General features: G+C 39.6%; 1 protein-coding gene across 10 annotated transcripts in view; it reads left to right on the top strand.

The window, feature by feature from the left end:
- The window catches only part of Dnc (phosphodiesterase dunce), a 467245-nt gene that overhangs the window by 237270 nt on the left and 203348 nt on the right, over positions 1-26627 (top strand). The gene's annotated exons all lie outside the window — the stretch shown is intronic.

Genomic DNA, 26627 nt, shown 5'->3' with positions numbered 1-26627 from the left:
GGGATGAACTAGCTTATAGTTTTCGCTTCAGAAAATACCTAAAGGAAATTGTTATGCAATTTTCGACACCTGGTTCAAAAGGGGAGGCTTCCAGCTTTAAAACAAGATAATAGCGATCAGCATGCGATTTTTCCCACAAAATTACGACATCGTGAAACGATCGCGTGCGCGTAGAAGCGCCGAAATATTTCATCGGGAATCTGCGACGCGAATAAACGCGTGTTTCCTCTGGCAGCTGCCCCATGCTCAGCGGGTCGTGTTTGCTTGAAAAATAAGTGCTTATTTTCGGTCGGCCGGTTTGTTGTTCCGCGTCCGGTCGCGCGGCGACGGGCCTACGCGGAGAACCGGGGCCGCGCGGCCCGTAGACGCCGCGTGTGCACCGCCTCCAATTACCATTAACGTTATGGAAAAATTAGCATTAATTGGAATGTTTATGGAATATCGATGAGCCGGCGGATTTGCCGAGAGGCGTCCAATCGGGAACGACAAATCCATTTGAATACGCAATTAACGCAGCGCCGTCGCACAGATTGAAATTTTAAATCAATTCTCCGCTAAAAATAGACGTCGCGGAAAAAAGAACCGAAACGTCCATGCCGCGTTGACGTTTAACGGGGTTGCATTTTAGGTTATTTCAATGCTGGCACGGTTTCGATTCGAAATGCCACAAAGTCGGATACAAATTACTATGTACTCGCTTAAGGTAGGAACATTGATTCTTTAATCGAGGTTAAAGATAAGATGGAGATCGAGTTGTAATTAATTATCGTAGATGTAACTTAGACATTGATTCGTATGAGTTTAACATGGTTTGAGTAGGTGTTACCATGTTTAGGGAGGTTTCTAATTATTCTGCAAAACTCTGACATAGTCAAGAAAGTCTTGTTTTAAGAGTCAGATTGGTAATTAGACGCGTCTTAATATATTAATGATAGTCCCGCTATTGCAGCAAGATGGGGCATAAAATAAATCAGTAGGGTTCTACTGTAACTAAAACGGTCCTAATTTAAGTAGAATGGTGTCATCGTGACTAGAACAGGGCCTGAATTATTCAGACATGTTTTGTATTAATCAGCTAACTCCTATTTAAGTATCAGAGAGGTCATAATTTAATATCAGACATATCTTAGTATCAGACAGGCTCTATCTTAATCAGGCAGGTCCTAGTTTAATATTGGGTAAGTCCCATGTTAATATCAGACGGGCTCTGGTAATCAGACAGGCTCGATTATAATATCAGACAGGTCCTACTTTAAAAGTGTACAGTCTCTCTTGTAATTAGAGAGGCCCTCTTTTAATATTAGGCAGGTCCTAATATCAGACAACTTCTATTTTAATATCAGACAATGCCTGTTTTAATTATAGAGTTTCTATTTTGTTATCAGACAGCTCCTAATATTGGGCAAGCTTGTTTATAAGATCAGACAGTTTCTACTTTAATATCAGACACATCATAGCATCAGACAGGCTCTATTTTAATGTGACAAATCTTATTTTAATATCATTCGGTCTTTATATTAATCATAGATGCTCCTTTCAAAATCAGTCAGTTTTTAATATCAGAATACTTTTATTTCAATACCTTACAGGTTCTATTTTAATACCTGACAGGTCTTTAATATCAGGTGATTTCTGCTTTAATCAGACATTCCCTATTTTATTATCAGACAGATCCTAATATCATCCAGACTCAATCGTATACTTTTTACAGTTCCTATTTTTAACATCAGACAATCCATATTTAAATATCAGTCGGAACCCATTTTAATATCAGACAACTCCTATTTCAATATCACTTGTCTCCCGCTTCAGTCACGATGATCGCAAGTTAATCAGAACGATCCTAATCCAACCGGGAAAGTTCTGTCTTAACCTGGCCGCTCCTAATTTAATCGAACAGTTCCTAATGCAATCAGACAGCTGTTCCGCGTTAATGAGAAAGTTGCTAAGCGAATCACGAGGGCGAGCCTAACCCGGTCCACGATCGGCCACTGAAAGATTCGCGAAAGGTTGAAAAATGTGAAAGGTCTCGGTGTGAACGGGATTTCGAAGATGGCGGCCGATCCGGCCGGGTATCGACAGGAGAGCTTTCGCGCGTGGCCATTGAGCAGAAACGACGATCTTGCGATATTTCCGCGGGCGGTCGGGGTGCCCCGCGCGAGCCGAAAATTGCGTCCTCGAATCCCTCAAGGCAGCCGGAGTAATTACTTCCCTCGGTGACACGGCGGAATATACTTGACAGCGGTCTGGCGCTCTCCCGTATTTTCGAAACAATTCGGGAACGCCAGTTGGCAAATGAGCGTGTTCGATCATTGGCTGTCGGACGCGGGATTGCGCGGCCGGGATCAGGCCGGAGTATCGGTTCGCACCGGTAAACCTGACACCCCGGCCATCGAATAATCCTACGGCCCCCAGAGACCTGGAAACTAAGTACGCCCCGAGAAGTTAATTATGGCGCCACTGGTAATAAGGTAACGCTAGTTACGAAGACCCATTAATGCTCACCGCTGAGCAGCCATCAGTTCGTATCAGCTCCCGCGAAATCCTGACGACGGGCTGTCCGCCGTTCTCGGGGAATTGGCAAGCCATCGGATTGCTACGCGGTGCGTCAACATTGTTTTCAACAAAATCGAGAATATTTGTTTATTGCAACCGGACGGACACGCGGGTGCATATAAAGAAGCGGAAATTTGATAGTCTTGGGCACGATGCTCGAAATTCGACGAATTTGATTGATGGTAGCTTCGTGAAGAATTATTGCAGGGTGGTGACTCTTTTTTTTTAGATCAAAACTTGAAACTTCTGTTTTAAAATAGTATTTGTTAATTTTATGTTTATCGTAGCCACGTTACTGGAACTATTTACACGTATAGTCATGTTTGTCATAGTGGAAATAGCCAGGTTTGACAAGGGTCACTTCAAAGTACCGTAACTTTGCGAAAAAATATCGCAACCTAGTTTTACTTTGTTTAAATAAAAGAGGAAGGATAGAACCTTATTTCACTGTACATGGGATTCTCAAATAAAATTTGCTAAATTCCTTGCATTTTGTGAAACTAGGATATTTTTAGGACGACAATCACGGTCTCACATTTATCAATGTAGTCGTCACAAAAGCTGCACGGATAAGGATGCATCAACTTTAAAATCTATATAACTCACCTAAAAATAGAAGTTTCGAGCTTTAATTTAAAAAAAGAGTCATCGTCCTACGATCATTTTCCGCGTTAACATCGTCAGTCAAAGTTGGTTAAACTTCATCCACCATTCCTGCATACCATCATTTTATCGAACAGCGCACTTACAGTTCATTCAACAATTTATATTCAAACAACAACCACCACCAACGTCTTCAAAAGTTTTCATTCACATTACTGGCTCATTAATACACCTACAAACATTTATACACCAAAACATCTACGATCTTTCATTGGAAAGCAAATACCTAAGTGGAGACTTGGCGCAGCAACTTGGAATTTCTCCTGCACCTCTGTTCCAATTTTGTAAAATTCTGCAATCTAGCAGTTCGCGGTATTCGCGCATTATAAGTTCGCGAAATCCTCCGGTTTCGTACGATTTCAACGTTTCATACATTTCTTGCAAGACTTCTGAAATAGTATCTTGAAGAAGTAATAAAGAAGAATCGGAAACTAGCTGCATACTTTCAAGTGTTCCGCCCCTCGGTTACTCCACCGCTCGCCTCTTTCCGCTGAACAATGCCGTGACGCAAACGCACAGCAAACATCCGAGTGTGAAATATTTACCCACGCGACTACGGAAACGACGCTTGCCCCGAAGACGCATAAAGAGACATCCGGCCGATCCTTCGAAGAAGCGACTGTGAGCCCCTCGCAAGACGCTCGCGAGAAAACTCGCACTTATTTCAGTTCGAAGGGGAGCAGTTATATACGTATATGTATATTAGGATGTCCCATAAGTTTCTTCCTTTTTTTAATGCGAAATCGATAGACGATATTTGTTGTCCAAGGTTGATTTATTGGGTTATATATGAACCATTTTGCTCTATTACCTTCTTCCATCGTTCAGGAAGCCCCGTATATTTTGCTCTTTCTATTTTTCCATTATTTCTACTAAGTATTAATATTATTTCTACCAAGTCCTTACGGATATTCTTACACAAGATTATTTTCATTCAAATTTCATTTTTCAATCGAAATGCGACGACTTTATCAGATTTTATATTAAATTGTCCCTTAAGTTCCTTTCTTTTCTTAGATACGAAATCAATAGACGTTTGTTGTTTAAGATTGATTTATTGTGTAATATACAAACCGCTCTGTTCTATCACCTTTTTTCCATCTCTCAGGAAGCCTCGTTACGCTCTCTTTCCAAAACAGTTCAGACTTGCAAAATATTCATCGAGCTGCGTTTTCATTTCGCTTTCGGATTTCTCACATTTATCACGGAGAGAATTGTTTAACGAGAGAAACAAGTAATAATCGGCTGGGGCAAGGTCCGGGGAGTTAGGAGGATCGGGTAGAACGTCCCAATCAAACTGGAAGAGTTTCTTGTCTTACGGCCAACGCGACACAAGGTCTCGCGTTGTCGCGATCAAAAACGACGCCTCGTCGGTACGCCAATTCTGCCCGTTTTTTCGGCTACGGCGGCTTTCAATTTATCGAGTCGATTGCAATATTTTGCAGAATCGATCGTTTCACCTTTTGGAAGGAGCTCGTAGTACGCTACACCTTTCCAGTCCCACCAAATGCGCGAAAGAACTTTCTTCGGACTAAGTCCTGGCTTCGCAACAGTTCGAGATCAATTTTCCTTGGACCAAGTGCGTTTTCGAGGCACATTTTCATATAAAATCCAAGTCTCGTCTCCAGTGACTTGGCTCTTTAAAAAAGGATTTGTTTCGTGCCGCTGTTGAAGCATATCGCACGTGGAGACGCGGTTCATGAGGTCGGCCTTCGTGAATTGGTTTGGAAGACAAACTTCGTAACGATTCACGTATCCCATCTTGAGTAAATGATTATGCACCGTTGTTCTGGGAATATTAGTGGTGTCCATTATCTCAGGCACACTATATCGCCCATTTTCAGTGAGCACAGTCTTGTTAATGTCAATATCCGTCGTTGCTGGACGGCCGTTGCGGTCTTCATCTCTCAACTCGAAATTTCCAGCTCTAAATTTTTTAAACCAATTGCGGACGGTCCTAATAGTCGTAGTACCAGTCCTGTAAACGGTGCAAATCTTGTCTGCAGTGTCCTTTGCACTATTGCCTTTCTTAAAGCAATGAAGCACAACATGTCGCAAATGCTTCCTTTGGCTCTCCATATTGAGCGGTGCAGAGAAAATTTTAAAAGACACTTTGTCACCAACGAAACGTACTTTGAAAGAGCTCTGGGATGACTGAAACCGATGCCATAAACGGCTACGAGATAAGCCTGCATATTTATATAAATACAGCCACTTAGAGTCACTCATAGCGTAGCGCGGAAGAAACTTATGGGACAACTTAATATATTGACGAGTTATACCCATCCATATCAATGAGTTATACCTATATATACGTATACCTATATTGACGAGTTACACCTGCATATATCAACGAGTTATACACATATGTATTGACGACTTATACGCATATGCATTCGAAAGAATCGACGGAAGTTCTTGAAGAATCTCCGAACCTCTTCCGGGTGTTTCGATGGTATTTAGGGCGAGGGTAATTGAAGCGCACGGGAGTGAAAAATGGTCTCAAAGGGAAGAGAGTCCGCCATGCGGCAATCGCAGCCACGCGAAGATGGAACGGATTAAAACTAAATATAATGCGCCCGTCCTGCTAGAAGGAATCGCATTTTCCCTGAAGTTCAGCCAACGGGGATGAAAATATTCGCCCCACCTCCAGGTCGAGCGCCGCCCTTTAATTAGCTGAGCTCTCCATTATTCGTATTGTTGCGAATAAATGTTGATCGAAGATTATTGCCTGAATGAATTCTTTTAACTCGAATTTTGTTTATTCGATGGAGGATTATTTGAATATATTTCTCGATCTATTTATTCGATAAAGACGAGCAGAAAATATGTAGAAATTATAACCAAACTCGTGACGATCTTAGTGATTTTTAAAATGCTGTAGTATTGGGAGAAAAAATCGTGCGGAGATCTATTTTGGCTCGTTTTAAAGTTTGAAGTTTATACTTTAAAAGTGTGTACTAAGTGTGATCATTTTGCTATAGCATATTTTTTATGATTTATCGCGTCGAAAACTGAAGGGGAATTTTGCTCTAAAAATGGTAAGAATTCATAAATCTCTCGAATCGTTGAAAAATTTTGTTGGTGCTTTAATTTAATATAATTTTATAGATCGAAGTTTCCTCTCTACAATGTTATAAAAAAAAATTGGTCTACTATTTTTTGTCGCTGTTTTATAAGAGAAAAAGTGGGAGCAAGCTTGATCGCTCGAAATCCCACTTGACCTCGCAATACCCAAAACTGAACGATATTTAAACTATCGTAATTTCATGGCAAAAAATCGCTCGAGGATGATCCTTCCGCCATTTTAATGCTGGATTTCTCTACTTTCGAATACCGTAGCTCCTGTTCACCTAACAATTTTTTCTATGCTACACCAATTCAAAAACCAATCATACATTTTTCCCTTAAAAATGTTAGAAATTCTCGGATCTCCAAAATCGATAACATTCACTCCGCCATAACCCTGCCAAAAAAAATCGTGCAACCATAAACTTCCACTAATTTCAAAGCTTAAAGCCTCTACCTCAAGCCTACCTAACTCGTTTTCCCTTAAAAAATATACTCGCGCCACACCGAGTCGGAGAAGTTCGCAAGTTTCGCGTCCAAAAATCGCGATCACTTGAAAAGAAATCACGCGATCATTCTTTACGTAACTATGGCAGTTAGGTTACTTTCTGGTTAGTATGACGCACCACGCGATGCAACCGTCATCATCGAGCAAAAGAGAAATTCAGCCGTGAAGTCGGCGCAGTGCATCATCCCTGACCAAATACGCTATATTCCCTTTGAAAAATGCATTCGCTCTCCGAGCTAGGTTTCAACTATTCATTCAACGTGGAAGCATCGGTGCCTGGACGACACGTGTTCCATTATTAAAGAGAATTTTCAAGGGGCGCATTCCCGTGATCCTTCTGACCAGAAGACGCTCTCACGCCGCGCTTAGGCGGAAAGGCTTCGCGTGCGAGTTTTATCTGTTCGTGCATCTGTGCGAGCATAAATTGACAGTGCTTTGCAGTTAGGCGTTCACAGATGCCAATTGGGTTCTTAGTCGACGTTATTTCTCAATCTGAGCCACTTAAAAGCCTTTGCTAGGTTCGGAGCCTCGTATATACCCTAACACTGGTCGTGATATTTCCTAATATTCTTTTATACCGATTAGGTTTGATTAGGAACGAGTAAAACGTGCATAGAAATGATTTTATCTTGACAGTTATTAATATTTTTTATTTTGTCAATTATTAACATTTTTCATCTTGTCAAGAACTAATATTGTTCATCTTGTCAATAATTAATTCCTTCATTCTTATCAATTATTAATTATCACTGCAGATTCTGTACATTTATAGAAGAAACAAGATACAAGTTTATTTAATTTCTGTTTCTATAGACACAAATATCTTCACATAACAAATGTCTGTAATAACATCATATACATATTACTATAACTAAACAATATCAAATACATTGATTCAGTCTATTATTTACGAAAAAGGAATTGCCAAAGATAGTCTAATTTCCAATAACTACAACACTTCTCACTCAACTTTGACCATAACTATCAGCAAATAAACAGAGATATTTAAACAAGAAATTTTCCATAGCTCTATTAATCTTCTACTAAAATAATCGTAAAATTTTAAAAGGCCCAGCCCAGTGCATTGTTTAAAAATAAATTGTCCACCATCGTATAACTCCGAACGTCTGTCTATAGACTTTTCTGTCTTCCTTTTTTTGTTTTTAATCTTATTCTTGATCTTGATGTTATTCTTAATGTTAGTGTTGTTTGCCTTAATCATTTTCCATGGTTATATTTCGATACGTTGGTCCCGGTTTTAATTACGAACAAGCCCAGTGACAAACGTCGATTCGCCGGCGGCGACGTAACACGGAAAAAAGCGTGTCAGCGACCCATTCAGACACGCTAATTGCGGGTTCTATTGATCCCGGTTTGAACAAACCCGTGTCCGCGCAATGCCCGTTCAATTCCAGGGAAGGGCAACGCGAACGCCCCCAGTTTCTAATTGGAAGAGCCAATTCAACCTCGGCAAACTTCCTCGTTGGTTGACCGATGCTGTTTAATTCGTGTTCGACTCTGCATAGAATAACGTAACAGGCAAACTGTTTGATCCGTGTTCCTCTGTACCTTTCTGTATACAGGCTGCCCTAAATGCATACAAGGTATTCCAAAGGTCATTGGTAATTAGGTTTCGAAGAGTTCTTGAGGTTTTTTCTAATAACTTTTTCCTTGACGCAGAAGCGATTCGCGGCTTTGTTTTACAGTTATTAAGGAAAAACGGTGGCCAATGAGAGGCGTGATTGACTGGCACGTGGCGATTGAGCCAATGAACGGACGAAGCTTAGTTCACTGACTCGACTGTCTAGTTGATGATCTCTCTTGTTATTGGTTAGCGGTTTTTGTTAATAACTTGTTAACAAAGCAACGGATTGCATTTGCGAAAAGGAGAAAATTAGTTGAAATGACCTCAGGTAACTCTCGATTTACTGCTGTGATCATTTTGCGAGAAATCATCGTAGGGTGATGATTCCTTTTTTTAAATTAAAGCTTGAAATCTCTACTTTAAGCCATTATTCCTTGACTTTAAATATATCGTATCCTCACAGTTCTAACAATTTAAATACAATGCCATATTTGCAACACTTGAAATTACCTAGCTTGACAAGGGCTACTTTAAAGTACTCTAACTTTGCAAGAAAGAGTCGCAGCTGTCTCACTTTTTTTTTAATAAAAAAGAAAAGATCTGTCTTTATTCTACTATAAACGGCATCTCTAAAAAAATTAATACAAAAATTTTACAAAGACTGCGCATTTCGTCAAACTTTGCTATTTCCATTACAGTTATGTCCGAGTTAAATTGACTGATATTATTAGGTCTTAGTTAGATCTGGGTTAGGTCCAAGTTAGGCTGGAAGCGCCGGTACGTCTCACAATGAAAATAAATGGTCAGGGCACGCGTGCTAGTTGAACGAAAAAGTTGCTGCTAAACGAGCAGTGAGCATGATGAAGTTCTCATTAACCTTGTAAAGTCGCCGGGATCCTCCAAGCCTCGTTAAAGTTAAACAACGAGGTCGAGACGGAAACGCGATTTCAGAGTTGCCCGAAGATTCCGGGTGAAAAGAATGGCGGTCACATGGTGCTCGTTAGGCGGTGCGGTTTTGCGGTGGCCACCGCGGGGAATTGGAGAATTTTCGCGAAAATCGAAGCGTAATCTCGTCGATACCCTAATCCCGATACGTTTAACGATTCTGAAAAACAGTAGAAACAGTATTGCGAACGTTCAAAATAGTTAAAATTGTATTTTCGGTAGTACAAATAATTACAATAGTGACAGGAGTTTTTTAAATACTAAAAATATATAATTCAGTATTTTAGATATTAAAAATATATAATTCAGTATTTTAGATATTAAAAATATATAATATAGTATTTTAGATATTTTAGATATACATTAGATATTAAAAACAATTGAATCCTTATTTTAAATATGAAGAATGTTTGAAATAGTGTTTCAAATATTAAAATTATTTGACACAGTAATTTAGATATTATAAATAATTTAAAAATAGTAAAGACAGTATCACAAATATTAAAAATAATTAAAACAGTATTTTAAATGTAAAAAATAACGAAAACAGTATCTTAAATATTAGAAATAATATTCCAAGTATCAAAAACAGCTAACACAGTATTTTAAATATCACAAATGGTTTTAAAATAGCAAAAACAGTGTTAGAAATATTAAAAACACTGTCCCAAGCATTAAAAACACCTAACACACTATCTCAGATATTACAAACAATTTCAAAATATTAAAAACAGCACTGCAACCATTAAGCCAATGTTCCAACTATCCAAAATACTCGGTGCATTAAATATTACCAATCATCTACGAACAATAAAAGGAAAGTAATCCCGACTGCATACATAATCGAACGTGCATCGATTTGTTCGTCGACGGGATGCATTTCCATAGTTAACCCCTCCGCGAATATCGCGGAACGATCGTACCGAAATCGACCAACAACGATTCCCCGATTTCGCAGTCCAGCCGAGAGTGCGGCAAAGCCGCTCGCGTAGGAAAACGAGCATGATTTATTGATCGTTGGAACCGTACGATGTCCAGCCTCGATTTCCAGGTTCGCGCGAACCGGAGAGCCATTTTTCTCTCCACCTCCTACCCCCTCTCGAACGGTGATCCTTGATTTCGCATCGGGGACAAATTAATCGGTCGACACTGGCGCTGTTATGAATACTTTATCGTTCGAATAAATGTTTTTCCCGATTTTTCGAGCCGTTATCTGCCGGATAGACGCGATCATCGAGGATATTAAGCGTCGATCAGAATCGTCATATATCACCGGGCAGGACGTCCGCTCGGATAACACGCCGCTTCGAGAGCCATCGGCCGGGTTAATTAAATATTAAACGGTGATTCGTATCGTCGGGGGGAGGGGGGGGGGGGGGGCCGCCTCCTAGACCGGGCCAAATCTGACCCATGAACGCGACGCCTAAATAATCGCGGCGCCGAATTAGCCGGCTTGTCGCCGCGGCAACAATTAATTTTATTGCGACGCCGCTGATTCCGCATAAACAATTTACGTAGCTGAAATTACAGTCGTGCCGCCGCCGCGCGCGAGATCACCGGTCGGATGATTAACGGCGCCGCGGAACGTTTCCATTTTCGTAGCATGGGATTGTTAAATGTGATTGATGATTGTATTAATTGCGCGCGATTAATTCGACATATTACACGGCTATCAAATATTTATACAGGCGCGTTGTCGGTGTCGTTGATCAACGTCTACTAAATGTCAAACGGATCCTGCCGCGTTCGCGAATGACGTTATTGTTATAAACGAGAATGCCCCCGTTGAAAAATCTGCTGCCGTCGCGATGTAATGCGTTTTAAACAATGGCGAGGATTATTAGTCGGCTGGGATCGTTATTGATTCGTTCATTAATTTATAGTAATGATCGATACTGGAGGGGGGGATGTTTGTAATAATATTATTATTTCTTCGGATAATATCTTATATTTTATAGTGCATGTTCCGTCCTATACGGAACAGCATAGCAGGTACCCGCGTCGCGAGGGTCGAGGGCCTACGGTCCCCAGTTACGGGGTTACACGGCCCCAAGAAATTAACTGACGGAGCAGGGAACACTTGGTTCCCTGCGTAAAACAGTTATCGTAAACGCGTAAAGCGATTATTGTAAACGCGTAAAACGATTACCGTACACGCGTAAAGCGATTATCGTAAACGCGTAAAGCGATAAGAACATAAAGATGTAAATTACAACAATAAACATAAACGCCTAGCAGGGCTCGTCTAGTCTGCCCAGGTAGCTCGGCAAAGATAATTGCCGTCAACATGCGCACACAACATGACGTATGCACCGAGCGTCGGTGGGACCTCTCTCTCTCTCCTTGCCCTTTCCTTAAGGCCCTAAGGAAACGCCTTAGGATTAGCACAGGGTGTGGGTGAGGCCAATCAGATTGATTCAAGATCGACTGGAATCTTTGAGCCCACCCCAACCGAGTCGAAGTGCGTGGCGACGCACTGAGACTCGACAGTTTTACATCTAGAACTCCGTAGAATCACATTAGTTCTCCGTCAATATTCAACCAGTAGTCTAACTATATTGTAACACAGTGCGATAAAGATAATCGTGGTGACCTCCGCGCAACTGAACATCAACTAGCGAATAAATAGTATTGTTACCCATTAACATCTATTCATTCCTACATCATTTCAACCATCTCCACCGCCATTAATTTGTCGTTGGAGGCGCAGCATCATTGGAACAACAAGGAGCTGTGCACCGTACGAAATTGATCGTTCGGTACCATACAGTGCATAATGTGTCTTGTATTTTATACTGTATAGTATCGGATATTTTATACTGTATAATATCTCATATTTCACACAGTATAATATTTTGTAGTTTATAGTGTATAATATCTGAAATTATATACTGTATAATAACCCATATTTTATACTGTATAATGTCTTATATTTTATTCTCTCTAACGACTTACATTTTATTCTCTATAATGTCTTATATTTTATATAGTATAATATCTCATATTTATACTGTACAACGTCTTATATTTTCTACTGTATAATATCCAATGTTTTACATTATATATCTTACATTTTATACTATGATATTTTATTACACTATACTAAAAATACAAAATGAAATAAATAGATATTGTTAATGAAATATATAAATATCTAATGAAATAGAAATTAATGGCACATCTAATGATGTAAATAAATATTGTAAAAGGATGAAATATTGTTCAGAGGACGCTGGAAATGTATATATAAGGGCGGGAACAATGCCGAGGGAATTTCTTGAAATTCAAGATCTCCGAATGGAATTCTATTTACATTACGCTGTGGTTTATGTGGCATTCAATTAAGCCTAAGATATTTGTACAAGGAATTCGCCCCTCCACGAGGCCTCTCGGTTAGGGGAGCAACGAATTTACAGCGGGTAATGTCTGCGGATTTATCTGTATTGCACTGTTATCCCCATAATTGCGCCATTCGGTTGAATTAGACGCCGATTGGAATCGCTTTATGCTCGTTTTATGCTCCTAGAAAATCACTGCCAGATAAATAATACTTAATCGCGACCGATAGACAATAATAAACGAATTTTAATTGCGCCGAATACAAATTAACGATTGTTAAACCTTGACATTATTATTTCTTTCGTTGCTGTATCGTTCATTATTATTTGCGACTAATAAATTCCAACGTTGGACAGATAATCCATATTTAAATATTTGAGAGCGTTATTGTTTAAATATTGATATTAGAAGGATAGAATTTTATTTATAGTTCACATTTTATAGACAAGTAGTCTCTAAATCGGCTTTCAACCCTTATGACTTGTAAACCTATTATTATAGCAATTAATAATTTATTATTTATTATTATAAATTCTGCTATTAAAATCCTATTATTATAAAATTCTACTATTATATAAATCTAATACAATAATGTATAAAAGCAAGGCGATGCAATAAGACATGCTTGTTGATCTTAAAACCACCCCCTTCCATTTATCAGCATAAATAACATAGTATTGCGCATGACAGAAAATAATATCTTCATAGTCAAAATACTATTTGTCAAAATTATCTGCATATTTAAAATACTATTCATCAAGGAAATAATATTATTATTTAACCATTATTATTACGGAGAACTACGATGTTTTTGTTTAGTATTTATTTACTCGTTTTCAGAGAGTTTACAAAATATTATGGGGTATTTTGTGACCTGGGGTCGTTCCAGGGTTAAATATTAAGGAAAGATGCTGATAAGTAAACGATCGAAAAGCGAATATTTGTTTAGAGCAAGTTAAAGAACGGGACGAAAAACGAAGTCGCGTTTCAATTATGCAAAGCGGTATAGTTGCGTAGCGAGTTTCCTTTTAGCACAGTATACGCGCTTTGTGGACAGTAGACGTCTTGCATTACATTCACGTAACTTGCGGGATGTAATTATAATTTTATACGGCGCAGCGAACAAAATTCAAAACTAGAGGCTCCGGGAAAGTTTGCACTTTGCGGAGAGGATAAAATACGGCCGGTAATTAGCCCCGGGAAGATTAAATGGCAAACTCGGAACTGGGGGAAGGAGGGGGGGAACTATACCCGGAATCAATCGAAAATGGATTCTATGGAATTGTTTTATGACTCTTTGTAACGTGACTGTGGATCGGGTTCGTCGCGGAGATTTGCGTATACGTGATTCGGTCTCTTTGAAAGAGACGTTGCAGAAATAATTACGTGTCGTTGAACAAAGTCTGTTTTTATAATGTTTAAAAAATGTCTTTATTTAAGGGTAACATGATTTTTATAAATGTTGATGAGTCCTTAGATATTTTCATAATTTTTTCTAAGTACTTAAACATTTTTGTGTATTTTATAAATCCTTAGACATTTTTATTGATTTTTATAAGTCCATGGATTTTTATAAACTTTTGTAATTAGAAATTTCTATAAATTTCTATACATCTTTGTAAATTTCTATTCAGCAGTACATTGATAAAGATTTTCAAGTGAAATTGTTGAATGGTGAAATAATATAAAATTAAATTTGATTTTGTTACGATAAATGTTTAAAGATTGTCCTATTGAATGAAAGAAATTATTGCAAGACAGTAAGTGTTCGATTGAACAGAATTGTGGTTGAAATTTTGAGGCTGATGTTAACACTTTCAATGGTGTAAGAAAGAAGGAAAATGGAATTTGGTTTGAAGTACATGAGTTCGAAGTTTGATAATGTGTGAAGTGGTTTGAGGTAGAAGTATGATGATGTTTGAAGTGGTGGAGATTAGAGTTTGGTCATGATTGAAGTAGTATTTGAAGATGGAAGTTTAATGATGTTTGAAGTGGTGGAGATTAGAGTTTGGTCATGATTGAAGTAGTATTTGAAGATGGAAGTTTAATGATGTTTGAAGTGGTACAAATCAAAGTTTGACGAAATTTGAAGTAGCAACGATCAAAGTTTGACGATATTTAAAGTAGCAAAGATCAAAGTTTGACGATATTTAAAGTAGTAAAGATCAAAGATTGACGAAGTTTGATTTAGTAAAGGTCAAAGTTTGACTATATTTTAACTAATGAATATCAAAGTTTTAAAGTACTAAAACTCAAACTCAAACGACATTCTAAATGCTGACACTTAAAGTTCGACAATGTCTGTTCAAAAATGTTTGAAAATTGTCTGACCTGCAACGAATGGTACCACTTGATGCCACTTGAGAAAACAGGAAGGAAACCCGCCGCCTAGTGTACAGAATGAAAGATGTCCCTCGGTGTGAACACGATACACGTGGACGACCTCTCCCGAGCGAGATGGAAATTTTTCAGCAGACATTTCCCATGTGCCGGTGGATGACACCGTCGAAGGAAAGAGGAGCGCACAAAATTAGCTTGCATAATGAGACCGGTGGTTCGACACAGAGCAGATATATAGCATCCTGGTTTCAAAGAGTCCATTACCAGGTGCACACACGCGTCCCTACAACCGGTTAATCTTGTCAAGTGTGTTTTTCGCGTGGAGTAGTTCGCCTTTGTGGTGCGGTTTATCATTTCAGCAACCCTATTTTCCATCGCGCGCCGCGGGCATTCTTCCAAAATACCTATCCACGGAGTTCAACCCCCCCCCCCCTTATTTTTTATAAATCACCGGACTAAATGATTCTTCGATTAACTTATGAAAAATCCCGGAGACAAACAATTGCCAGCTTTAAATCAGAGAAATAAATAATTGCCCAACATTTATTTGTAAGCCACGGAAGTGTATGATTCGAGATAAATTAAAATAAATCAAAGGGGTAAATATGCATCCGTAAATCTGAAATTCCAGCATCCCCTTAAATTATTAATTAATCATTGGTTCAAAGAAAATGTTAAGCATCGCTCCGACGAATTTTTCACCGCTCACCGAATGTTATTCAACGCGTGTAAAAACGGAATAATATGTTTAAAATCACAGAGACCGATGCTCGTAGTTTTATTCATCGTTAACAATATTGCTGGCAGTTGTTGCGCTTTTCGCAGCAGGTTTATCCACGCGTCATTAATTTCATACATAATTAAATATTATTACGCGAACGCTCCTCGTTTCACGCATCCCCCGCCAGCGTGTTCGACGCTCTCTGATCATTCTTTCGGAATCACAGGCTGTTCGTCGCGATCGTCGCGAGGGGTGGGCGCCCGCTGGGAAACACGGAGGCAAGAAGAGGCTCGAGTTCCGCGCCGGCTCTTCGCGCGCAGTTTATTAGCAAAATCTGCCGTCTTGAGGGATGACGCAAGTGAGGCAAGAGGGCGGCTGAATTCATTAACGTTGTCAACGGAGTGTGCTCGTTAAACACTAAATGAATTCCCGTTTAAGTTCCCCGTTAATTATCCACTCGCAGTGCTATATTCCGGGGGCGAACTCGGCGAAAGTCCAAGTCTGGCCCGAGTGATACGGCTGATGGGGCGGATTAAAGTTGTCGCTAACTCGATGAACGCTGCCTCCCGGGACAACTTGTCTTGGCCAACGATTTTTTAAACGGCGCAGCCTCCGCTCGCGGACGCAATAAGAGGAAGACGATCCGCCCCCCCCCCCCCCCAGTCGTTTTCAAATTAATCGCCGAGGCTTTGCTGCCCGTGGAAAAACGCTCCGGATCGGAGGCATTAATACGGAGCTCGCTGGAGATGTTATTATTATTAAATTCAGTTATTTTTAATTCTCACAATAGAAAGGAATTTTTTAATTGGTCTGTACAAATTATCTAAAATTTTATGTTAAATGTTTAGTATACTTTTGTTAAATGTTTATTGCGAGCGTCGAGTCATCCTTGACCCTCACAATAGAAGGGAATTTTTTAACGCGTCTGTACATATTTTCTAGTATTCTATATTAAATATTTATTGCAAGCGTTGAGTCACCCCTTATTTTCACAATAAAAAGAAATTTTTACTGGATCTGTAAAAATTTTCTAGAGATTGTAATTAAAGTTTCCATTAAAATTTTCTCTCCTTTGAATTTCTATTAAAATTAACATCTTTATTGAAAAGCAATTGTTCTTTTTTATTATATTGCGCTATCCTTGCTTGACATTTTGAACTACTAATAACTGAGAATTAAGAGTAGCTCAATACAATATAAATAATAATAAAAGAACAAATATTTGAATTACGACAAATTCATGGAATAAATTTACATTGCAATTGCTTTTTAATAAAAATGTTAATTTTAAACGAAGCTAAAGTGTACAAGATTTTTAATAAAAATTTTAATTTCACTGAAATTTAAATAGATAAATCTTCGACATAAAATTCTACGAAAATTGTACAGACACAGTAAACAATTTCATATTATTGCAAAATAAGTAATAGTAGCTTTGTTTACGATAAACTAACATAATTGAATAATATAAAATTAAAATAAATTAAATAGTATAAAATCCTCCACGATTGATGGCATTTATTGTTTAAATCCTCGACGATTTATGGCATTTATTATCGAAAAAAAATATTTTCCGATATTCGCAACCCCTTTATCCACTTTCTATAGTATTCATATTTTTTATTGGAGCCGGACACTCGTCGCCAAATGGTTCAGTGAACTTTTCGGGGTGTTGGGGGGGGGGGGGGGGCGGCTCACGCGAAAATGGCGACGTCCGTTTGCGCGGAATTTTGGAGAAAAGTCGTCTGACCCAGTTGCAGGACACAATAACCCTTCCTCGTAATGTTGCAAAGTAATCGCTGGGGGAGTTCAGATTGTCATTGAGACAGGTGCGCATAATTTACATTCTTATTACCGGGATAGTATTCCCAGAGGCGGTGCGACGACGAGCATCGTCGTCCTAGCATCCCTTAAATAAATTACGGTGTTCGCTGTTTCAACAAAATCTCCGCGATCCGTTCCTGGGTGATCATTTTTTCTTTTTTTGCTTCAGCGAGATTATGCTCTTTGTACACTCGGAGTCAGGCGGTATTTTTTTTCTCACTTCTTTTGCACTGCGGAGCATTTACACCGCGCCATTGTTGTATTATTCATAAGCAGACCGCGGATCTTTATGCAGAATACATATTTGCATCGTCTTTTATATCGAGCAGAAAATTAGTTAAAAATGTATTTCTGCTTTTAATGGTGCTCGTAGAATGAAGTATTTTTTGCAGGGTTTTTGAGTCGCTTTTTCTTCACTGTTCCGCGGTTATTCGTTTAATTTTGTTATGAATGAATAAAATCCACAGCCTGTATGAATATATATGAATATTATAAGATTGTTTATACAATTTTACTTTAATAAATATCTTCTTCTTCAATTATAGAGCTTTGAATGAGTTAGTCCCATGTCAAATAATATAAATTTTGAAATTATTATAAATAGTATAAGTAAGTCTTTACTTGTCTCATGTTCATCCAAATTTAATTTCATTTTCTATTTACTATATACAGAAAATAACTAAAACCACATACACCATATATATATAATATAAACTATATATAATCTATAATATATAAACTATACCTAATACGTACAAACTATGCCTAATCTAATGATATTAAAAGAAGCATTGATAGTCGTAATGAAATATGATTAAATTGTGCACGAATTCGAGATGGATTTTCGGCCGCTTTTTGCGATCGAAAATGCAATGTTTTTTATGTTGACCGTGGTAATACTGTTGAAACAGGAAACTTGTTAACTCGGGGAGGGGCCAGGCCCGTGATGAGATTTCCAGGAAGGTCTGAGAGATCTTCTCGTTCATGGGAACTTCGATTTTCTTCGGCAATCCCGACAGCTCCAGTTCCTTTATTCGATCCTGGAAAAATTCTTGCAAACAATGGAAACGAAATTACGACCCGGGAATTATTCGCATAATTCGAGCAGGGATTCGGTGCAATTTCGAAGCTGGAAAGACGGATTCCAAAGATTGCTGAAATTCAGATAGTTAACAGTCAATCGATGATTTTATTCTATTTGCTAAAACTTATACTTTGCAATTATAATCATTATTTGTGAATTATCGGGTTATACGAAATATATGTTATATATTTTACGAAATATATAAGTAATAATAAAAAAGAGATTTATGCACTCAGTTTATAGTCATGAGTGGAACAATGATAAATACCTTTATGGTCTTTATTTAAATGGTCTAAGAATAAATGAGACAATGATAAAATAACAATTGCCTTTATAATTCTAATATGAATGCCGTCAAACTAAAAGTAAGAATAAAAATTAATTAAACAGCCTAAAAATGAATGATACAATTATAAAATGATAAATGCCTTTATGTCTCCAAAATAAAGATCATTAAACTTAAAATAAGAATTAATTAAGAACCCTAAAAATCAGTTTCGAAAAATCACTGTTAAATTGCTGTTAATTTGTTCTCAATTGCTTTACATTAGTTACAAATTTACTTTTAATTCTATTGCACATACATTATACAGTAGTCTTCTATCTGAATCATTTACCAATCGTTAATAATAAATTTTCCAATTACTCTTCATCTACTAATCATTAATAATTCATTTATCTAATTACTATTCATCTACTAATCATTAATAATTAATTTTTCAGATACAAATCGTTTATAACTAAGCCCAATTAATCATTAATAATTAAATCTTCTAATAAAAAATCAAACAGTTGTGCAGAGGTGTCTGATTTCGATCGGATAACATTTTAGTCTGCTCTCGGCAGCTTTCTGTCTCCGAATAGGGGGACGGGCCAACCTTTGCCGGCTCCCCCGGTATGGTAAACGACGGCGCGACAAACATCGACGTCGGAGGGCCAACTTCCTCCCACTGCCGAGGCAGTATGAATTTCAAATTGCAACCCCGAGGCCGCATCATTCGTCCAGTCCTTCGAGCTTTCTGGCCTCATTTCCCGTCCTCCACGGTTGCTGACGCTGCGCCAACCGCGGCCGCGTTCCTCTACGCCGCCTCATCCGGCGTCGTTTCCGCTCCCGTATTCGTTACCCTGCCCGCGGATCATCCCCTCTGAACCGTGCTTCGCCCGATCCCGCCAGCTGCTAATTGTTTCGCAAACTAATTTTCACCGGAACACCCGGCCACTCCAGCTGGTGATCCTGCCGAATATTCGGGACTCGGTTCCAACACTTGAATGGCATCCGCGAATATCGGTATATCTAGGCTTCGGCTGCCGATTATAGTGATTTTATCCGATAAGTTATACCAATCTCACAAAAAATTACGGACGATATAATTCATTAACCATTTGGATTCAAAGCCATTTAAAATGCAAATCTAAAATAATTTTTCTGGCTTCCAGTGTCTCCAATTTATGTAACAATATTTAATTCATGCATACGAAATCGAGTCTCGTGACTCATATAATAGTTACACTTTTAATTATTTTTAAATCTAAACTTTGGCGATGTCTATTAAAAATAATTTTGCAATGTATTACAGTAATTTTAATAGCGCCGCAGAGTCACCACTCGAGTGCTGAGGGTTAATCTTATATGTGCTGTTAGTGTGAATAGAAAAATTGAAGCATCAATGATGTTTAGTCGGAAGATGGTTTGTCCTCGAACAGCTGTAGCTTCGTTGGAAGTGATCGTAGAACTATGATTCTTCTTTTAACTTAAAACTTGAAATCTTTACTTTATGATAACCTTCTTGGATCTTAGATACGATGCATTTCTACTATCGTAACCCTTTATATTTGTGGTTATGTCTGTTATATTGAAAGTGGCCAAGTTTGTCGAAATGCTCAGACTTTCTAAAAATTTTTCTGAGATGCCGTTTATAAGAAAATGAAGCTCGATCTTTCCCCTTTAATTTAATATATGAAGCGCTTGGCTATGATTTTTTGTCGCAGAGACAAAAAAGACATTTTAAAGTCACTCTTGCAAATACAGCCTCTTTCATTAATACCAGTTACTGAATCTGTCTTGAACCTAGCTTATGATTAGCTTAAATCCAGCTTAAACTTAGCTTAAACCTCGTTTAAACCCAGTTTAACTCTAGCTTAAATCGAGTCTAAATCTAGTTTAAATCTAGCTCGAAGCTGGTTTAAAGCTAGCCTAAATCGAGCTTAAACATATCTTAATCACAGCTTCAACTTAGCTTTAATCTATGTTGTACCTATTTTAAATCTAGCTTTTACTTAGCTTTAACCTATCTTGAACCTATCTTAAATCTAGCTTCTACTTAGCATTAACACCTATCTTGAAACTACCTTAAACCTAGCTTAGACTTAGCTTTAACCTATCTTTATTCCATATTAAACCTAGCTCAAATATATCTCAAACGTAACGTAAACCTATCAAACCTAGCTCAAGCCTATATTTAACCTACCTTGAACCTATCTCAAGTTACCTGAGACCTCGATTAGACCTACCTTAATCCTACCTTACATGCCATACTATTCTCACAAGTGCCTCGGTACCCTGCAACTACATCACAGGTCACTGCTTCTCCTTCATTATCCAACCACGCCCGCCGTTTTATCACCTGACAGTGCACTTAGGCATGCCCACGCCCACCTCATACAATTGGCGGAGTCCGCTGACGTTAACAAGGGGCGTCGCCGACCGCGGCATGCCCGTTCCCTCGATGTTAACAATCGCGGTTCAAGCTGCCCGTGAAAGGATCGCCGAGCAGGAATTAAATGAGATGTAAAAAATTGGCGTTCGCGTGAAGATGACCCGAGCGATTCGGCGGCGCCGGTCTCAATGGGGCGATCGACGGGCCGGGAATCGCAGCGCCGCGAATTTATTCTTCATTGAATAGCGACAAAGCCGCGCTAATGGGATTCCGGCCGGTTCCGGGAAGTTCGCCGGACACGTAGCCGAAGGAAATATAAGTTCAGCCGGGTCGACGGCATCTGTATTCGAACGAGGCTCCCGGGAATCCGTAGCGCTCGCGACTGCGACGAAAGAAAACTTCTCCTTAAGTTGTCACGCTCCGCGCTCGTTCCGTCGCGTTCCTTTTTTCTTCGGAGTCGAGAGTTGTTTGAAAATGATCGAGTTAAACCGTTAGTGTCCAGCTTGTTCCCCGATTTCGCAGATGTCTATTTTTGCTCGCGGAACATCGGCGAATTTAATACAAGGGAACCGAATGTCGCGCTGTCCTGTCGCAAGCATGATATTCTTGCCCGAGGATATTTTGTGCTCGCTTCTCGGGAGAGTCCGGGCGGCCTGCGGGATCCGCAGTTTATCGTTGTTTCATTAAACAAGAATAATACTGTCGCTCGGATGTACAGTGATTTTTACGCGGATGCCGGAGAGGAACGCGCGCGGGACGAGCAGTCGATGCAGTGACCCCGACCACCTTACAATATCAATTTCCTTTCGAGCGGATTTTTCGCCGGAGCCCCGGCAACCGCCTCTCTCGCTTGGAATTCCACCTACGGATGGAATTCGCGACATAAATCTGGCGGGATTACGCGGGGATGAAAAGGATACGGGAAATAAGAAAATAGAAATCGGCGGGACCCCTTGTATTTCGAACAAGCTATTTCTCCGGTTCTTCTTGACGTTTCTTCTTTGCGAGACATCGCCGCGCGTTTCCCCGCCCTCGGGTGCTGAAAGGAGCGACTGAGGAATTATCTTGGGAAATTGGCAAACGTATCGACTTTCGTTTATACCTTGATACGGAGATCATTTAATCGAGCGCGTCGTTCAACGAAATCCGTCTCTCTGCCAAAAGTCGATGTTTCTATCACGGGGGTGGATAGTTTAAGGGTGTATTTCTATCGATAGCCTCGACGGAAAATTTGGAAAAAATTCACGGACCATCTCTCTGACGGTGCACGGTGCTCCGATTTGTTTTGCAAAAGTTTCCCCGCGCGGAATCAATTTTTTTTATCAAATACCGTAGTTCGCTAGCGGAATCGCGGTCATAGCGAAACGTCGATACATCCGAACTTCTAGGTTTTCAAACGAATCGATTACGCGGTAGAGAATTCTGACAAAAATTAGAACGACGTATCCGATCGATCCGAATGTATACGGATGTTTCTTTGTAATTTTCCTGCAACATGGGACGGAAGAAACAGAGAACGGTGTCTGTTAATCTGATCTCCGCCCTGTAACCAACTCCGCGTTATAGTTGCATTGAGTTGCTCTTTGAGCGGCCTAATCGAATGGCACGAACGAAAACCAATTTGCGCGTCGCGTCGACGTCGACGGTAACATAATTCCATTGTTATCGTCCGGTAAAAGAATTTATCGTTGATGGAATTTTATTTCCCCCCCCGCATCCTGCATCGACGTAGGAGGAAGTTATCAAACTCGAGGATGCGATGAGGGGTTGCCCGGAGGGAATTTCAGTCCCCGTACCTACGCGATGGTTTCCGGGATTTTAGGGAGACTGTCAGCGGAATCCCTTGGTAACTCTAACAAACGACCGCGATGGTGAACCGAGCTTAAATCCTGCAACCGCTGTCCCGAAGCCTGCGACAGTTCCTCCGTGAAACGCGCTTATTCATGGCCAGAAAAATTCTCTTTGCCCGAGGATCCGACGTTTCGAGATACCTTAAGAAAGCATTCGACATCCGCGATTCGGAAACGGGGCGGAACATCTTTCTTTGCCATCGAAGAGAACCGAAGGACATTGATAACAATGACAACGAAAAGTGAATTAACAATTTAGGTAAAACCTGTTAGAAAACACCGGTCGATTCTTGAAACAATAGCAGAAATATTACTACGAGAGGTGGACAGACATGACCCAATACACTTTATATTGTTTACTATGTTTTATACATTGTAATATTTATAATGCTGTTCGATAGATTGTGCTTGTGTTTTTTTATTATATATATATATATATATATATATATATGTTTCACAGTATTCGATAATATCTCGTACTCGCCACGAACGTATTTCATTATCTCACCGATGTTATCTCGGATTCGTGTTAAATAAATATTTCAATGTTCATAGCGTCTCCTAAAAACATCAAACCATCGAACAGTAGTCTAAATATTCAAAAATAACCTCTTCGATAAAACCAACGGCAACCTTTTGCATACGGCGCCATCATGGATGTTACCTACCAGCACTTATAAACATTTATATTATTATATAGTATACGATATATATGTATATATGTATATGTATATATAATATTGTTATAATAATATTCGATTTATATGAATTTGTAGACATCGAGAAATAGTTGCAAATCGCTAATAAACTTTAATGTTTAATCATATATTAGTATTACGATGTCCCCTGGGAGGGGACAACCGAGTGCAAAGGGTTAATATCGCATGCAAAGTGTTCCGTAATAGGTATTTAGATCTAATATCGACGAGTTTCGGACTTTTGCAGCGTCCGTGATTTGATTAGCGATTTCCCGGGGAAATGAAAAATCGTCGGTTGACAGTCATATCGTTAAAGGCGACCGAAATACGAGAGGATTCACCTTTTCAGACTCTCTTCGCTCGAATTTCCGCGCGGCCATCGAAACGAAACTGCGAAAGTACCGTGGAAACCGGATATCGATGCGAAGGACACGGTATTGTCTACTCGAATTTCTGACGGAAACGGGATCAGGGCAATTTCTCTGGACGACGATCGGCCGAGGGGGTCTCGGAGCCGGTGATTTTCATAATTAACGTATTGTTCGCGGGGTATCGCGTCGCGCGGCCATCAAAAGCCTTCCGCCTCGGCGGCTCCGATGAATCGATTAGTCGCGGAAGCGTTCCGACACCTTCCGAGGCGACGATTATCTGCTCCCGGTGTCCTTCCTTGCAATATTGATACCTCAAGAATCTGTCAATTACGCGATTTCGAATGAGGAGGAGTTGACACGGAAGGGGCGTGGTCGATACAAAAGAGGCGGGGCTAATATAAAAAGGCGGTGTTAATAGGAAGGAGAAAATAAAATAGGAACCGCTAATAGAAAAGGTCAGTGTCGTTACAAAAGAGGCGTGGCTCATAAAAAAAGGGTGTGGCAGTATAAAAGAGGTGGAGCTAATACAAAGGGGCGGTGTCAATACAAAAGAAATGGGGCTACTACAAAAATGCGGTATCCATATAAAACAGGCGAGGCTTTACAAGAAGATGGTGTTATTGCAAATAAGGGAGGGGCTAATAAAAAGAGCGGCGCCAATTCAAAAGAGGCGGGGCTAATGTAATAGAAGCGTGGCCAATAAAAAAGTGTCATATCTTGTCACAACCTCTAGTATTGCAATTTAAAGTTCCAACGGTATTTAAAGAATTATCAATTTAAAAACATTGAAATAACATAAACAGCGTCCCTCTTAATTTTTCAAACCCGTCACCGAACAGAATGAAAATTCACCGGCGTCCCGCAAATTTTCTGAATACCCTTATTAACTAATGGCGGATGAACGGACCGCTCTACAATGTCGCCATCGCAAATAAACGGACGAGTATTTTCCTCGAGCCGCGCCGGGTTATTAACTTAATGGGATAATCTTTATGCGCTCGATCGCGTGTGGCGCGCGTTCGAAACCGAGTGTTTTAAATTGGAATAAAATCGTGTCCGGCGCTGAGAGCAGCCGCCGCGACTGTATTTATAGCTGGAAGACGAGCTGTGGTCTCGAGTGTTGCTCAAGATAAGCAGCCGGCTTCGGGATAAGTTTCGCAGCGGCCTGTTCAGGCGACTGTAAACTATCGAACGTCGATGATTAAGCCGTGCGTGCAAACAAATTTCCGAAGGTTTGATCGATGTATGCAGCCGGCTGCAGTCACGGAGTTACATATTATCGCGACGATTCCAGTTCGCGGAGCCGGAGCTGCTCCGGCTGACCTAGAACTTTGGCAATACGGCCGAGCCAGCTGCTGTCCTGGGCCTACCAAGCCGCTAAATCATCCGGCAGAGTCGAACGGCGGTCTCGCGTGGAGACGGGATTGTTATGATAAAGAACCTCGGTTGATAGTACCGAGGGAAATTGAAATTCCTTCGGCTTATCTACGACGACGACTCCGGCCCTCGAATTCCAGCGTCTCTCGTTAACCATGTAACTTCTTAGGATATTTTTACCATCGCTTCGAAATATTTTAATGCATTCTTCGAATGTTATTTGACAAATGTACGAACTTTAGAGTTATATATTCATTATATACATTTTAAAAAATCATGAAAAGTTGAGTTTAGTAATGGAAGCTATCTGCAGAATTTAAATTTCTTTTTCAAAAAATCTTTATTTATTCTTGGAATGTTACTTAAAATGTATATAAAATATTGAAGTATAGCATGTTGTAGTTCTCGTTCGAAAAATTCTCTTTGAAGAGGGATTTCGTCAGGAACGTTTCCGAGTAACTCAAGTTTCAGTGCCTCTTCAGTTTCGCTGCATCTTCCAAGAAAATTGTTACCATTGCTCCAAAAAATTCTAGTTTATCCTATAAATGTTGCTTAGTATGCTTGTATAATTTTAGACTGTAGTATTCGGTCTGCTTCGTGTAAAAAAATTCCCAACAATTGAATACGAATTACCTAATATTACGAATATCTTCCGTGCAGAATTTAATTTGCTGTCTCGAATGTTACTTAGACCTCTGCAACTTTATAATAACAATGTTACTGCGGCTCCAAAAAATTTTAATTCACTCTTCGAACATTGATGAAAACGTGTATAAAATTATTGAGCCACAACATCCCCTATCTCTCGTCCAAAAAATTCGGAAAAATTGAATACGAATACCCTGTTGATCTCGCGATGAAGATACCTGGAAGGTTAACAGACGAATTTAGTTAACCCTTGACCTATCACCTAACCTCGATCTCATTCGGCGAAGGTTCCTCCAATATTCAAGCGACATTCCTTCCTCATTGTTGCACTTGTCCCACAAGGTGGCCCGGCTCACCTGCAAGATACGCCCGAACATCATCACCATCACAAT

The sequence above is a fragment of the Augochlora pura genome, chromosome 7 (genome assembly GCF_028453695.1).
Source record: "Augochlora pura isolate Apur16 chromosome 7, APUR_v2.2.1, whole genome shotgun sequence".
Lineage (NCBI taxonomy): Eukaryota > Metazoa > Arthropoda > Insecta > Hymenoptera > Halictidae > Augochlora > Augochlora pura.
Note: the sequence above shows the minus strand (reverse complement) of the source record. Positions and strands in the feature narration are given on the sequence as shown.